General features: G+C 36.6%; 1 pseudogene; it reads right to left on the bottom strand.

The window, feature by feature from the left end:
- Positions 1–357: 357 nt before the first annotated feature.
- On the bottom strand, positions 358–16,573 carry LOC123221105 (annotated as a pseudogene).
- Between the last annotated feature and the right edge of the window lie 1,112 nt (positions 16,574–17,685).

Raw genomic sequence — 17,685 nt, 5'->3', positions numbered from 1 at the left:
ACCTAGCTCTAAGATAGTGGCTTTACATCTCATTGAACTTGATCTCACAAAAGCATCTTTGTTTACAATGGGATGTCAACAGTGGGTGGATTCTTTTGTTGTTTAAAATTTGCCTAGACAGAATGACATAATTCATGACACAACATACAATGAGTGGTGACACAAGTTCAAGGGGTCATATTATCGAGTTTCTAAATTTGTCGATGATATTATCAGGCAAAATATGTCTAATGTGTTTATTTATTGTAGCAGGAGCTTTTTAGTAAAAGAATTAATTCTTTCTTGGTTGGTGGAACGTGGCCCTTGTTCACATCCACTCTCCTCACATTGTTGAAACAATAAAAAAAAATCTACACATCAATGTCAAAGATATGGATTATTATATTTAGTTTAGTGTTTTCAATCATTTATTAATGTGGAACCTGATTAGGCAAATCTACCTGAAGATTTTGACCAAATTTCTCTTTTAGATGCTTATCTAGAAATTATATGACAAGAAATCACATTGCGCAAACCGTGGCAGAATTGACATTTGCGTAGGTGCAATGATCACAGTACCAGTGGCCTGAATTGTATTTGACCCGCTTGATCTGGATGTAGAACCCTTAGATTTCCCACTTCTTCCTCTGTTGCTCACTCCCAAGTCTTCAAGCTTCCTTGCCTGCTGCAGGCAGGATGTGTATCTACATCTGGGAGACCATTTTCTAGATCTCGAACTAAATTCTCAAAGTAGCTTCGAGTCATACTGCTGTCAAAGAGGATAACAATTAATCTCATAGACATATAATGATTTTTTCAGTCTAACACTTTTAAGTAGAAAGAATCGAAGAAAATAGTTCACACCAATATTTGTATTCCTTTAGGGGATGTTTGGTTTGAGGAATGTTTTATTATCAAAATAGAAAGATTTCCTTGAAGATAGATTACTTAGAAAATTACTGTATATAAATTATTACTATATTTGATAAAATTTGATAGGTATAAATAATTATTGTGTTTGGTTAAACGTAATAAAAGATTACTAGTAAATTATTTTACTTAAATGCCCTTGAATATAATTATTTTTAAATTTTTTTATATTATTTATCATATTAATTAAAAATAAATTTATTTTTATCTCAAAAAATTAATAAATAATAATATAATTATAATAAACTCAAGATTACCTCAGTAATCTTTAAATACCTAAGGTAAATGTGGTAATCAAATTACCACCTATATTACCTGTCACGTCAGTATTGGTAATAGAAGATTACTGTAATATTTTATTACTGATAAACCAAACAAGGGAATAAAAGATAGATTACCAAGGTAATCTTAAAAAACTCCAACCAAACGCCCCCTTATAGTTTCATAACAAAACCGTCAAGTAATCACAACGTTGTTCCATTTTAAAACCAAATTCGGCAGCAGGGTCATCAAAACAAAAAAACAAAAAAAAGAAAAAATCAGCAATCTGCATGGGAAGACCAGGACTCCATCAATAAGCTAATTTGTAAAATATAAGAAAAAACTACAATTGAATAATGCTTGAACTAACTTCGCCAGATTATTACAAGATACAAAGTTGCAATAGCACAACATTATTGATATCTTGTCCAGACTGTATATTTCATTCCAGAAAATATCTCAATATTACTAACCTTGTCAATCCAGTAAGTTTTGTTCGGAATTTATTGAAATCTTTCAATGGACCCTCTGCATTGACATAACCTTGTAGGTCCTTCTCTGCACATTGACGAAGTCGTTTCAAAAGAGACTCAGCCACACCTGCATGGTATAGAGGGTTATTGACCTAGATTAAAGATTAACATAATGCAGCTTTGTGGCAGACCAAAGTACCTTGCGAGTACTCAAATAACCGTCTTTTGGCATGCTCATGCTCAGGTAATTTATATCCATAGGCAATCATCCATTTTAGAGCAAACCTACATTCAACTATCTAAAAAAAGAACATATGTTATAATATAGAAAAAAAAAAAAACAGAAAATTTCTGGCCATTAAGCAGGAAATCAGAAATGTACCTGTAGCCCTGCCTCAGTGATGAACTCTAGCTGAGACTTAGGTTGGCACTGCACGTCACTCAGCTTCTCAAGCTACAATAAATCATAATAATCAGCACTTTCATAATTTACAAAAGCAAATATAGATCATCCCTAATCAAGAATGTGTTGATCAGTCTTCAATTAAAGCGATCACATGACTTCTCACTATATTTACATCAATCATACTAAATAGCAAGCCAAAAATCAACTATACTGGCATGACAATTAGGAAATTGGACTTACACACACAGTCAGCATTTGCTGAAGATCTGCTAATGCTTTTTGCCGAGACTGCAGCATGGAACAAACAATTAGAATAAGATAAATGTTAGATATCAAAATCAGAAGCAAGCTTATCATTTACAAGGATTTCATATTCTCTGAAAAATCACAACAGAAGTAAATCAGTCAAATAAAGATCTGTGATATAGCTTTCCTTTTTCCTCAGCATTGAACTATCTGTCTTAACTCAGGGAAGTTTAAAAAGGTAGAAGTTATTCCAAAAAGAAACCCAGCCTAATTTATCTTCTTCATGCTGAGGAATGTGCAGGAAAAGGGAAAAGAAAGCTTCCTCCATTCAAAAGTGGCTTTATTCTTATGGTCCAATGCTTGTAAAGTGAACCTCCACTGGGCTATTAAAAGATACTGTTCTTCTCTTTTACTATAGTATTTTTTTGCATTCAGTTGAGGCCAAAATGTCTTGGAAACATGTCATGGTAGTGCTATGTTGGGTCAGTTGGTGTGAAGCAAAAATAGGAATATTGGAAAAGCACAAGATTATAGTCTGTTGTGGGTAAAGTGCTTTATATTTTTTTCAATTGTGGTCAACTTCAAAATTTTCCAGGAAATCAGTTCTTTATCTGGAATGGAGCATTGGGCTGACTTGGTTTTCATTCAAGTTTTAAGGTTATTTTAACTGCATAGCTGTACCTCAATCAGCTTTGTTGCTGCAAAAAGCCAATACATGAACTTTTAATGGCTTCTTGTACAGATTTTTGTCCCCTTCTCAAGAGGTGATCTGAACACTTCCATGTACAGCTGATAGACTAGTGTATTTCTCTATATCATTTATTAATATAATCGTTTACATCTGCATGTAAATATAAAACGCAGTGTTGTCTGAGAACTACTGATCATTGGAAACACAATGAGAAGTAACCATATAGAAGTTACCACCAACGTTCATAGTAGCGTGTATATCTCTCCAGAGAGTTCTTTGCCATCTCTCTCGGCTTTTCAGACTCATCACACTACTGTAAGCAACAGCATTGACCGAATTTTGGTGTATAATTCAATTCAAAACGTAAAATCGAACCAATCCGCTTAAAAATTATAATTTGGTTTTGTTTTATTTTTAAAATAGTTTAGTTTAAACTAAAATTTTTCAAACTTTTTTTTTTTTTGTGTTGGGGTTGTGGTTTAGACAATTTTCAAACCAAACCAAATTGTAAACCATACTTTTTTAAATATACATATATATAATTATGTTTGACAAAATTTTCCATTAAACAATTAGGTATATAATTTATTTTTTCACATTTGTTTTGTCATTTTCTTAACATGTATATTATATATATATTATAGTTATTTTATAGGTATATATTATGTTTTAGAAAACAATAATTTAGTTGAGTTTATTAAATAATATATATATATTTAGAAAAGAAAGATTTTAAAAGATTCAAACTATGATAGTTGAATCGTGTGTCGTATTGTATATTAAAAACTTAATTTACCATATCTTGTATTATATTGTATGATACTTTTAAAAATTAAAATAATAAAATATTAATAAAATAATAATATATTATTATTAACACGTCATTATTTTAAAAAACCTCCCAAACACCTTTAATATTTTAAAATTTTTCATTACACCCCTAATGCACTATCATTTTCTCTTAAAAAAAATCAATTCGTATCAATAATATGTATCATATTGTAAGATATGTATTGTATCGTATAATACACTTACTGTCTCATATTAATTCGATACACTTTATAATACGTATTGTTTTCTATTTATATCGTATCATATCATAGGTTACGATACGTATCGTGTATTTTACGATATTGATAACTATGGTTCAAACCGTTATCCAAATTGGATCAAATCGTATTTTTTTAGTTTGGTTTGGTTTGGTTTTAAACCTAAAATTGTTTGGTTTGATTTAAAAAATTTTCCAACTACTTTTTTCAGTTTGGTTTGAAAATTCTGTCAAACTGCACCAAACTGGACTGTACACACACTTAACTAAATTTAAAAGGAAACTTGATAATGCCACATGTAGCAACAGGATAATAAGCTAAGAGCTAGTAGAGGGGAAGAAAAATAATTGAACTACAGTGACATACCAGTCCCTCTTGTTGTGCTGTCTGATAAGGATTGCACATATAGAAACCACCTGTCCGCTCACGATGCTCCGACCAAGCACCAAGGCAGAGCCTACAAGGATGAACATTCAAATGACTAAATAAGTTCATGAATTTTACCTCACAGGATCAAGTGTTCTTGGTGAAAAATTCAAAATTGGAAGAAAACCACAGTTCCCAATTACAAAGTAATGCCTAAACATATATAGAAGCTTACCAGCAAAATTCAAATTTGCATGAAGGCGTACATGTCATATGCATACAGCCCTTATTTTTTTCAATTGGCCGCTTGCACCTTGGACAAGGCTGGGAATTAGCCAATATCCTGAAAACACAGCCATTTAAATCACATGGGTAATTGATAAAGACAGCACAAAATGATATTTTCTTTTTCTAATAAGACATAAAAATTTTTGTTAACTTCAAATGCAAACCAATTCTTTATCTTCAACATGAAGCCAGAACATATATATCATTGCTGAGAGTAAAAGACAGATTCCACACAGACATACAAACATATAAAATTTAATATCTTTTTTCGAGTTATGTGTAAAACAGGGCTATTCAGGTAGGCCATAGATTGAATTAATTTCTCCAGCCCAGCTTAAATAAGAAGAGTTATTCTCATTGCTAAGATCTTGATACATACCAATTCATATTTTCTGACTCTGCAGTATTCTTAAATACACATTTGGCTACAGTGCCACCACAATCAAAAGGACGATGGACTTCCTTAGTACACTGTACAATAAATTCACATTATGCAGGTTACACTGTACAGTGTCTTTGCAAATGTGCTGCAACTGATAATTTAACCAGAAAGTACTAGAACGAAGCAGAAATCAGTTGGCAGCCAAAGAGACTTACATTCCAGCAGAAGCGACATGAACAACGGCACGTAACGTCATAATTCCCACTACCAACAACAAATTCCACAGCGAAATCACAACCTGGAGCAGGACACCATTTGATCTGCAGAAAATAACCAATTACAAAAAAGGATTTTACATAGTGAAGAGGAGAAGATCACAAAGAAGTCCAGAATCCTAATGTCAAGTTCACATATATGAATAAAGCATCGCATAATAATTCGAATGCAGGACCAGATAGATGAATTTGAGGCAAATCAAACGCGTCTCAGCACATCCCAGCTACATGCAGGATATATTTGAGGGTAATAATGCATCCACAATAACACAAGCAACAATAAACAAAATTATTACAATACATATAAAAAATTAGAATAAAATCATCCTACACATTAGTTTGTAATTAAATCATATAAAAGCCTTAAAATACTATTTCATAGAAGATTTAAGTGTTGGTTTATGTCATCTTGCAGATCTTAAATCCTACAGAAACACAACCACAAAGAAGAGGAAGACAAAGATAAAGCCAAGGTTGTGGAGATTCTTGCTCTTTAATACGTAAATATCCCAGAAAGCATAGTGATACTGTAAGTCAACCACTCCATATCTCCACATAAATAAAAAACAGAAATCAAATAATCCCCAACATTTCTTATAGACATAGTGATATTGTAAGTAAATCACTCAATATCTCCATAGCAAACAAAAAACGGAAATTAAATAATCCACCACTTCTGTCAAAATCAAATACAATATCATACTTTCGTAATTTAATTGAAGATTTAAGAAAATACTGACTATACATCACAAAGTGATCCAAGATATTACAAGGTGGTGAAAAGGTCAACAATGCTAACTGATTCTATTTAGTTTGATCTTGTTGTCTTAGTTAGTTATGCCAGGTTTTCATGTGAATCACTTTAAGTGGATCATATTAAATACTTTCTGTTGCGTACCTGTTCAGGTCAAGTTCCCTGCTGCTCCAGCTTCAATGTCTCTTGGCAGAATTAAGTGAAAAGAAGATCCTGTAATGTTTTGGACCTCAGCAGGCCGCCTCTATTTTGTATAATGTATACTCAGTCAATGTAACAAACTCAATCAATTCAATAGAAATAGCATTCCAATCTGAAATTCATTCATTCGTCAATGCTAATGTTTACACCAATGTTTCTCAACTCAACTCAAGCAACAACAGAACAATGAAACTAAAGGAAAATAAACTGGAACAAACAAAATAAATGGACACTGAATAATTCTGGAATTTGAGAGCCAGACCCCTCCTCCTTCTTAACAAACTTCAGTACATCATTTTCATAACAAAAAACCAGGCTCCGTCTCCTTTTTCTGCTGCTCTATAAAAGCATGAGCCTCCTTAACCGAATTCTGCCTCCTGCCCACTGATAGGCTGCCAAGTGGTCACAGCTGAATGGCCAAGCTTATTCTGCTCCAGATCAGCTTCTGTCATTCCCAGTTTGCCCTCCATCAGATCCATCCTTGAGTCTTCAGCTGAGAGTTTCATCCTTTCTTCTGAATTTGGGTCTGCTTCCTCTAATCTCTTCTTGGGCCTACGAAAATAAACTTTGGTAATTAGGCCTCTATCAATACCCCCCCCACGGAGACGCACCTTGTCCTCAAGGTGAAATTCGGGAAAACAGTCCCGTAAAGCGATGTAATCCTCCCAAGAGTTCTCACAGTCCGGAAGAGAATGCCATTTGATGAGGACCTGCAAGTGACCAGTTTTTGAATAACGAGTATCCAATAAAGCTTCCGGCTGTAATTGCAATTCTAAGTCCCCCGAAAGGCAGCCAGGCAGAGGTTGTGGCTGTATAGCAGCCCCTAAGACCCTTTTTAACTGTGACACATGGAAAACCGGATGGATTTTGCTTGTGGAAGGTAAAGCAAGACGGTAGGCAACCGCACCAATTTTTTCAAGGATGACATAAGGGCCGTAGAAGCGAGGGCTCAATTTTTCATTGAGCTTCTTAGCAAGAGTCCTAAAACGGTAAGGCTGAATTTTAAGGAACACTTGCTCACCAACTTCAAAGTGGAGCTCGCGACGTTTCAAATCGGCTTGACGTTTCATCCTATCTTGGGCTTTATGGAGCTGCTGTTTCAACTCAAGCAGAATGGCATCTCTTTGCTGTAGAAAAGCGCCAACCTCATCTATTTTGGAGGCTTCGGAACCCCACCGAAAGAGCGTTGGGGGATCTCTCCCATATAAAGCCTTGAAAGGAGTCATCCCAAGAGAACTATGGAAAGTGGTATTATACCAATACTCCGCCCAAGTGATCCATTTAACCCAATCCTTTGGTTGTTGAGAGCAAAAGCATCGGAGATATGTTTCAAGGCCACGGTTGACAATTTCAGTTTGACCGTCAGATTGTGGATGATATGCACTGCTGAACTTGAGAGTTGTACCCACGGAACGAAAAAGCTCCCCCCAGAATTGACTCATAAATAGGCGATCGCGATCCGACACGATCGAACGCGGGTAACCATGAAGCCTAACTATCTCTTTACCAAATAAGGCAGCCACCTCTTTGGCCGTATACGGGTGGGAGAGCACAAGGAAATGGCTGTATTTGGTCAAGCGGTCCACTACCACCAAAATGGTATCTCCCTTTTTCGTTCGTGGAAGACCCCCAATGAAGTCCATAGATATGTCCTCCCAAACTTTATCAGGGATGGGAAGAGGCTGTAAGAGGCCTGCAGGACTCATGGCTTGATATTTGTTTCTTTGGCAGATTTCACAGTGGGCTACAAAATCCCTAATACACTTTTTCATGCCAATCCAAAAAAAAACTGCTGTTATTTTCTTGTAAGTGCGAAAAAACCCTGAATGGCCACCGAAAGGTGAAGAATGGAATTCCCGAAGCAAGGCTGGAAGTAGGGCAGAAGAGGAAAGCATCACCAACCTGTTTTTGTAGAATAGAGTGCCATTCTTTAATAAGAAGTTGGCGTGGCTGGAGGGGTCCTGGAGGAGCTGCTGAATGATTTGTTTATACCGGCTGTCGGAGCGAACCTCTTGATCAATCACTTCCCCCTCGATCCAATGGCCGGCTGAAATGGAGTGTAAAGAAAGAGAGGCTTCTGGTAACCTGGACAAGGCATCAGCTGCTTTATTCTCCATTCCCGGACGATACTGAATTTCAAAATCGAAACCAAGTAGTTTCATCACCCATCGTTGTTGCTCTCCACTAATGATGGTTTGATCCATTAAATGTTTCAAACTCTTCTGATCAGTGCGGACAATAAAATGCTTCCCCAATAGATAATGACGCCACTTTTGCAAGGCTAAGACAATGGCCATTAATTCACGTTCATAAACTGACTTTACTTTGTTTCTAGGGGAGAGAGCCTGACTCATAAAAGAAATAGGCCTACCCCCCTGCATGAGAACAGCCCCGACGCCTATGGACGAAGCATCCGTCTCAACTAGAAAAGGCTGGGTAAAATCAGGCATGGCAAGAACTGGAACAGTAGTCATGGCTGTCTTCAACCTCTCGAATGCTACTGTAGAGTCTTCATTCCAGTGGAAGGAGTTCTTTTTCAACAGCTGTGTCAATGGGGCTGCAATTTGTCCATAGTGGCGTACAAAGCGGCGGTAATAGCCTGTAAGTCCCAAGAACCCTCGAAGTGCCGTAATATCGCGAGGTCGCGGCCAATCAATCATACACTGAATTTTCTGAGGATCAGCAGCTACACCCTCAGCTGAAATTATGTGGCCCAAATACTCCAAGCGAGAAACCCCAAAGGAACATTTTTTTCTGTTCAAGAGTAGGTGATGGTCGGAAAGAAGCTGCAAAGCTAAACTGAGATGATGCAAGTGAGCAGATAAGGTGCTGCTGTAAATCAAAATATCATCAAAAAAGACAAGAATAAACTGCCGTAAATGGGCCCGAAAGACTTCATTCATGAGGGCCTGAAAAGTGGCAGGGGCGTTGGACAGGCCGAAGGGCATGACCAGAAACTCGTAATGGCCGTTATGTGTCCGGAAAGCTGTTTTCTCAACATCAGAATCAATAATTCTGATTTGATGGTAGCCAGATTTCAAATCAAGTTTGGTGAAGATTGTAGCACCAGATAATTCATCTAACAGCTCATCTATAGCAGGAATAGGAAACTTATCTGGAATGGTAATTTTGTTGAGGGCGCGGTAGTCAACGCAGAAACGCCAGCCACCGTCCTTCTTTTGCACCAGGAGAACAGGGCTGGAGAATGGGCTGTGGCTTGGGCGAATAATTCCAGCATGAAGCATTTCACGAACCTGTCTCTCAATTTCAGTCTTCTGGTGATGAGGATACCGATAAGGTCGGACGTTAGGCGGTGCGACTCCATCAAACAAACGGATGGCATGATCATGTTTTCGGCATGGCGGTAACCCCATGGGCTCCTCAAACAAATGTTGGAAATTTACCAGAATTCTCTGAACTGCTTCTGGAGGCTCTTCTGAAATATTTTCTGAGGCAGCTAACTGAATCCAATAGCAATGGGTACCCATTTTAAGTGATTTCGAAACAGCCTTAAGAGAAGTTTCTTGGGTGACTAATGAAGGATCCCCCTGAAGTGTAATTTTCCGCCCTTCCCAGTGGAACACCATAGTGAGGTCCTGCCAATTGCTTTTAATAACGCCCAAAGTGGCTAGCCAATCCACACCAAGAATGACATCCACGTTGCCCAACGGGAAAACAAAGTAGTCGTGAAGAAATTTCATCTCTGGTAACAGTAGCTCAACGCCTGGACACTTCTCTCCGCCGGCGACCGAACTTCCATTTCCGATGATCACTTGGAAGGTTGTTGGTGAGCATGGAAGCTGCAATTTGTTGACCAATTGTTGAGAAATGAAGCTGTGGGAAGCACCGGAATCCACCAGAATGATGACAGGGGAAGTGTGAATTTTGCCCAAAAATTTCAACGTCTTAGGAGTACTGATACCAGCAACAGAGTGACGGGAAAGCTCCATCTCCTCACTGTTTCGGAGCTTGAGTTGGCTGGCGTCTTCCGAAAATTCCGTTGGGTCCTGTTCATCTTCATCACAAAGCATCAAACGGAGTTGTTTGAAGGGGCACTGATGGTTCGGACCGAACTTGCCTGCACACTTGAAGCACAAGCCTTGCGCTATGCGGGTCTGAATTTCAGATTGGGAGAGGCGTGGGTATTCCGGTCTGGAAGTTAGGTTAGGGCGGCGACTGAACGAGTTGAACCGAGGAGAAAAAGGAATTGGTGGCTGGTTGGGTGTAGGAGGTGTATGGGGAGAGTGATGGATAGCTTCTGATGGTGGGAGATTTGGTGGAACGACGGAAGAAAGCGTCGAAGGTGGGGCTGAATTTGGGGCTGAAATATTAGAGGAATGTGTCTGGGAAGTCGAAAGCGTGGGTGGGAAATTATGGCCTGAGTCGGGTCGGTGGAATGGGTATGGGTCAGGTTGATGGGCGGGCTTATGAGTTGGATTGGGTGTTGGAGCGGTTTGGGTGGGTGGCTGATAGTGTGGACTGGTGTGGTTTGAAACAAGAGACGAAGCTGCTGTGGAAAACGCGTTTGGGTGGACTGGACAGGAGGCAGAAATTTTGTGGTTGGGCTGTGTATTAAAGGAAGAAGGAAATGGGCTTGGGCTGGGTTGAAAACTGGATGGAGTTGCAAAGGCTTGGGCTGCCCTTGTTGGATCCGGGTCCCAATCCGGCCCGTGCACGACCCGGTCCCTTTCTTCTATATCAGCCGCCTGCTGCATCAAGGTGAAAAGATCCGCCGGTGCTTGGAGACGAAGCTCGGCCTGAATTCGGTGTTTCAGTCCGGCGGTGAAGGCTCCTCGCACCCACTCTGCTGGTGCCGACGGAAGCATTGCCACCAGCTGTTCGAAACGCGATCTGTACTCGGCCACCGTTCCCGTCTGCCGATGCAAGATAATCTGTTCGTAGGGCGTCCGGTGCTGTGTTGATCCGAATCGCAGAAGAAGCTCCTCCTTCACCTCCCTCCATTCACGAAATGGCCTCCAGAGCTCCCTGAACTGAAACCAACTCAACGCCTCCCCTTCCAAACAAAACATCACTGCCGCCAAACGTTCCCGTTCGTCCATGCCGTTCATCTGGAAATAGCGCTCGACCTTGGCTGCCCACCCCCATGAGTCCACTCCACTGAACAGAGGCATCTCCAATTTTCGGTGATAATGGTCACGCCGATTCGTCGTCTCCGGAGCAGCGTAACGCGGTGGTCGATGGTTTCTAGATGATTCTCCAAACGCTACACCAGCGCTGTGTGGGTAGGGAGGCTGCTGTGGTGGAGGAATCGGCTGCTGAAACCCAAAGTTTGCTCCAGTGTTCAATGGTTCTGAAAAAAATTGCGGTGGTTCTTGGGTGACAGTAGGTGTCACTACTGTTTCGTTGTCCTTCCCCTTTGTATCCTTCAGCAGAAGTTGTCTTATCTCGTGCAAATTTTCATCAAGCTTGTCAAACCGAAAAGTTGTTTGGTGTTCTGAATTTACAAATCTTTCATCCATAATGGTCACCTTTTCCGTTAGGCTTTTAAGGTTTTCTTCTAAATCTTTCACTCTCCCCTCCATTCTGGTTTTTACCATAACCCAGCACCAACGGCTCTGATACCAAGTTTGTTGCGTACCTGTTCAGGTCAAGTTCCCTGCTGCTCCAGCTTCAATGTCTCTTGGCAGAATTAAGTGAAAAGAAGATCCTGTAATGTTTTGGACCTCAGCAGGCCGCCTCTATTTTGTATAATGTATACTCAGTCAATGTAACAAACTCAATCAATTCAATAGAAATAGCATTCCAATCTGAAATTCATTCATTCGTCAATGCTAATGTTTACACCAATGTTTCTCAACTCAACTCAAGCAACAACAGAACAATGAAACTAAAGGAAAATAAACTGGAACAAACAAAATAAATGGACACTGAATAATTCTGGAATTTGAGAGCCAGACCCCTCCTCCTTCTTAACAAACTTCAGTACATCATTTTCATAACAAAAAACCAGGCTCCGTCTCCTTTTTCTGCTGCTCTATAAAAGCATGAGCCTCCTTAACCGAATTCTGCCTCCTGCCCACTGATAGGCTGCCAAGTGGTCACAGCTGAATGGCCAAGCTTATTCTGCTCCAGATCAGCTTCTGTCATTCCCAGTTTGCCCTCCATCAGATCCATCCTTGAGTCTTCAGCTGAGAGTTTCATCCTTTCTTCTGAATTTGGGTCTGCTTCCTCTAATCTCTTCTTGGGCCTACGAAAATAAACTTTGGTAATTAGGCCTCTATCACTTTCTCACATTCATCAAGACAATGCTATGGTTTTTGGTTGCAGTAAATTCTTCCATTTAAGAGTGAAACTGACTTATTGGCTTTTCTATATAGAAATTACTGAAAGAACAGACACTCTAAGGTCCAATACTCCTTTGTACATATTTCAATTGCTTTTGCAATCAGTTATCTTCTGCAGGTAAAAGTTGACTTTGTTCCGGTAACAAGTCTGTGGGGCATTAAATCTGGTATACTAGATCTATTCGATCAACATATCTTGCCCAATCTGGTACTTAATGTACCATAGTCTGACTTTTGGTAATAATGTAAATGTAATGGTTCAGAAATAATACTTCACTTTAAAAAATCAGAACCATTTTTTTCAAAAAATAATGAGCTTGCAAGATCTCTTTTTTGATTGAGGACAACAGATAAAGAACTCACTGATAAATATAAAAGTACTATTACCTTTCTGTTATCTTCAACATAAGATCTAATAAAATAGCGAGAATATTTCTCTCTGTCTTCACCAGATGCTAGTAGATTAATCATATCTTGATCGATGGCAGCACCGCAAGATGGGTCAGGACATCGCAACATCAAACAACCAGGACCATCATCAATGGATGCGCTGATATAGCCTACAGCCAAAAAATAATAATAATAAACAAAATAAATAAAATGGAAGTAGAAGTGCTCTTCTCAGGACAAGAACAGAGGATGTAAGTTGAAATATTTTCAGATGTATTTCTACCAAGTAGTAGCATGTATCTCAACAGCATGTACAATGATATATGTTGCACCATACAAAATATGGAGAACCACATGCATAAAAAAAGTGTTTTTCAACAATAATGGGATATAATGTGCATAAGCTTTGCTTAAGAACCCCTTTCCCCCCAATCTTTGTAAGATAAAATTTAATTAAATAAGACTATAAATCCACCATTCATCTTCCATCCATCAGAATAATGTAAATTATAAGCATCCAATCAAAAATATCAACTTTTTTTTTTTAATATAATAGAATATATTGCTTCCTCTTTTTGTAGCTTTTCCTCTCCATGAGCATAACTTTGAAAAGAAAAGTACATAATATAGTCAGAAGAGAAGCATGCTTCTGTTCCCACAAAGAAATCAAGGGGAAAACAGTCCAACTGCTTAAGAAATTGGGTTCACTTCTTAGTACGATAAACAATTTTGTTCCCACAGAGTTCCCATGATTGAAACGTTGATTTATTTTACCAAGATAAAGGGTCAAGACATTGATAGTGAAATCTTATAAATAAAAAATATTGAAAGTAAAAGCAAATAAAAAAGGCCCACAAGAAGAGAACACCTACTTCACTTTTTAGTTTTCTTCGTTTTAAAGAAAAAGAGATCCCTATCTTTCAAAACTACAACAGAATAGAAAATTTAGACTCATATTTTGAGATAACGACACACTCTTAACGAACAATTCATGCATCAGGCATGATACGAAAAATCACATCATAAACCCTGGTGCACTAGAACAAACCTGTCCAGCATGTATTACAAAATGGATGACCACAAGCAGCAGCATGCAAGCTACCACATGGATAGGTTTCAAAACATATCCCACAAGTCAGCTGCAAATTAAAGGCACATATAAGAAAAAAATTATTAAATAAGATAGCATAAAGTAAGTTTACTGAACAAGCAATTAACACCCCAAGATCTTAATACAAATTGCAGACAAACTCAATTAAAGATATATGTTGGCAGCTTACTTTAGCATTTGGAAATGCAACAACTGGTTTCTCCAATAAGCCAACAGATTTGCGAACCTTTTCTTCATCTGAAAACCATTCATCATACACTTTACTGACACTCCTGTAATTCCAAAAGCAATAGAAATTTGTTAGAGCATCAAGCTACATCCGAGTGGAGAGCTTATTGAATAGGATACCTATAAGCTGTTCGGTTGTATTTTGAGCTTCTCCAATAAAATCTTTTGCAGCTTACTAAAGTTGTTGAAATTTCAAAAATACTCCCATATCATTTCATAAATATGACTTTATCTCTTCTTATATATATCACTCTTTTTTGGTAATTTAAGACTGCAAAACACTTCTACATTTCTCTAACCAAACAACTAACAAATTTTTAATAAAAGTTCTACTCTAACAAGTTGTAATCTTGTAAGCTCTTCTTGCATAAGTTCTGCTCGAAGAGGCAATAACAAACAGATCCTACATTTTGTCCAAAGAATAATTAAATAGCATATAAATAATGTTATTCAAACAAAGTAAAAGCCTTATTAATGCAAGAACACAACATCCATCAGTCACTGAATATCTTACCAATTATAAAAGCGGAGCAGTACACTCGCTGAAACTTTCGAAATAGAAAGCACAGTGGATATCTTTGTTATATCTTCCTCTTGACACTGACGAATATCCAACTCACTCAAAATAGTATAATTTAGCTACGACAAGAAAAAAATACACATTAGAATAAAATATTAAAACAAGATCTCTATAAATCATCATATGGGCTTGCAAAGACATAATTTGTTAAGTGCACATTCATTCAATAATATCAAAAAGTTAGCCCAAAACATATGCCAGTGATCCTATTAAATTTTTGAAATAATAACTCAATTAAGTATTGACAGCATACAGGGCCTTCTGCACTAAAATCGTGAGCTTAAATAAAAATCCTGAAGTTGCTCCCAAAAATACATTTTTAATCAGGCAAAAATTTGCCACACAAGATTACAGTTACATCTGTCAACTTAACCAAATCATCATTGCGCCAGAAACCAATCTAGTGAAACTTGATGTGCATTCATTAAAAAAAATACCCAAACAGAATAAAGCCCACTTGGTACACACTCTGAATATTGCATTATCGACAAATATTTCTAACTAACATAAACTGCAAAGTAAACAAGATGACTCATAGTCAACCAAAAATAGAAACTCAAAAGAAAAAAAAAAAACAAACATGATAACCTCTATTCACCTAAATTAAGCAACTACACTTAGCAAACACAACACAAATTAGAACAAATTTCAATTTCAACAACAAAAAGAGTACAAAATTTAAAGAATAGCAATATTACTGAGTTGCAAAATCACAGTATTACTGGTACAACACACTTCATGATTTATGGCACAAATTGACTTAACCCATTATTTTCAACCAAATTAAAAAACACAAAATCTAAAAATTCTAATTTACATATCTACCCTTGAAACTCATATCAACAGCATAAATGCAAATCATAAAAGACTTCAATTTTCATTAAATTACCAAAGACCTAAAATTACAGAAATTTGAGCTAAAATTACAATATCAAACAAAAAATGCCATAAATCTGCAAAAAGCTACAATAACGTATGGTGTGAAATAATTCAATATCTTCAAACATCAGCCAAATTAAGATACAACAAAGCCACCAGACTTCAAAAGTTCATAATTCACATATCCACCTTTGAAATTTAAAATCCATAGCATAAATGCAGGTCATAAGAGACTTTAATTTCGAAAAAAATTCCAAAGAATTAGTCTTACGCAAGATTGAGCTAAAATTACAACAATCCAACCAAAAAAAAAAAAAAGGAAAATGAAGTTGAGAAAAAGTTGCGAAAACGGAAAAACTTGGATTACCTGGTGGCGACGAAAGATGGGATCATCAGAATCATCGGAATCATTATAGATGAATTCGTAATCGGCATCGTCGTCGCTATCGTATTCGTAGGCAGGACCAGCCGCGTCGTCCTCGGCCGATTCATTGGCGTCTCGCATATCGAAATCGTCCTCCGATTCGATAATTTAAGGAGGAGTTGGAACCCTAGAAGGCAAGGAAATGGACAAAAGGTAGACAGAGAGAAAAAGAGAAAGGAAGACGCTTTGGTTGAATAAATGAAGGAGATTAAATTATGCTGATTGCTGCATGTCTAGTGAATTTTCCACTACATGCAGCAACGTTTGAAAATTGGGTGGGACTGGAAGAAGAGGATGACATTTAGTCAATAAAGGGGGGCGGTGAATTTCCCGTATAACGACCCCTCAAGTCCATTTGGATATACACATTTTTTTCATTCGGATTTTACAGCTCTCTTCTCGTCTCCTCTTAACTCTATTCCTTTAATAAAAACGCCTTCCTCTCAATTCTTCCTCTTAACTTATTTATCCTTTTATATTTGTTTATTATATTTACAACACGTTATCAATATAATTCACTTAAATATATCATAATCTTTCAGTTATATTATTATATTATTTATATATTATAAATACAAATATCTTAGTTATAATATCTCAGTTGTCTTTTAATTTATATTATTCTTCTATTTAATTTTTCATTTATAATTATATCTTATTTATAATTTGAAGTTAACAAAATTATAAATCTGAACCTGGAATCTTATAACTCTTAAATCTATACTTAAAATCTAGAATATCATAAATCTAGACTCGAAATCTTCAATATTATTTATAACCTGAAGTTTACAAAATTATGAATATAAATCTGAAGTCTTGAATATCATGAATCCGGAGTTAAAATCTTGAATATCATTTTTAATCTGAAGTTTACAAAATCAAGAATTTGGACTTGAAATTATGAATCTCATTTATAACCAGAAGTTTATAAAAACATAAATCTGAGTCAGAAATCTTGAATAATATTTGAATATTTATTTTTATTATAATAATTATATCCAATTTGTAACTTAAAGTTTGTAAAATCGTAAAAATATATATATGAGACCGAAGTCTCAAGTTTCATCAAAATTTTTATTTTATAATAATTATATCACATTTATAACCTAAAGTTTGTATAAATTATGAAAAATATAGACTTGAAGTCTAAAATATAATCAAAATATATATTATACTATTCTGAATACTAATTACAAAACCAAAAGTTTTATAAATATGAGATAACATATGAACCTGAAATTTTCAAAAATTAATCTCAATATTTCTCCTACAAAATTAGCTATTTTGTAAATATGAAATAATATTTGAACCTGAACTTTCAAAGATTAACTCATATATATTATCTACAAAACTAAAAGTTTTGTAAATATGACAATATTTGAACCTGAAGTTCCTAAAATTGGATGAATAATATTAAATGGTTTTTACAACTCTCCACCTTGAATATATGACCCTTGAAAAATTGAT

The sequence above is a fragment of the Mangifera indica genome, chromosome 7 (assembly GCF_011075055.1).
Source record: "Mangifera indica cultivar Alphonso chromosome 7, CATAS_Mindica_2.1, whole genome shotgun sequence".
Taxonomy (NCBI): Eukaryota; Viridiplantae; Streptophyta; class Magnoliopsida; order Sapindales; family Anacardiaceae; genus Mangifera; species Mangifera indica.
Note: the sequence above shows the minus strand (reverse complement) of the source record. Positions and strands in the feature narration are given on the sequence as shown.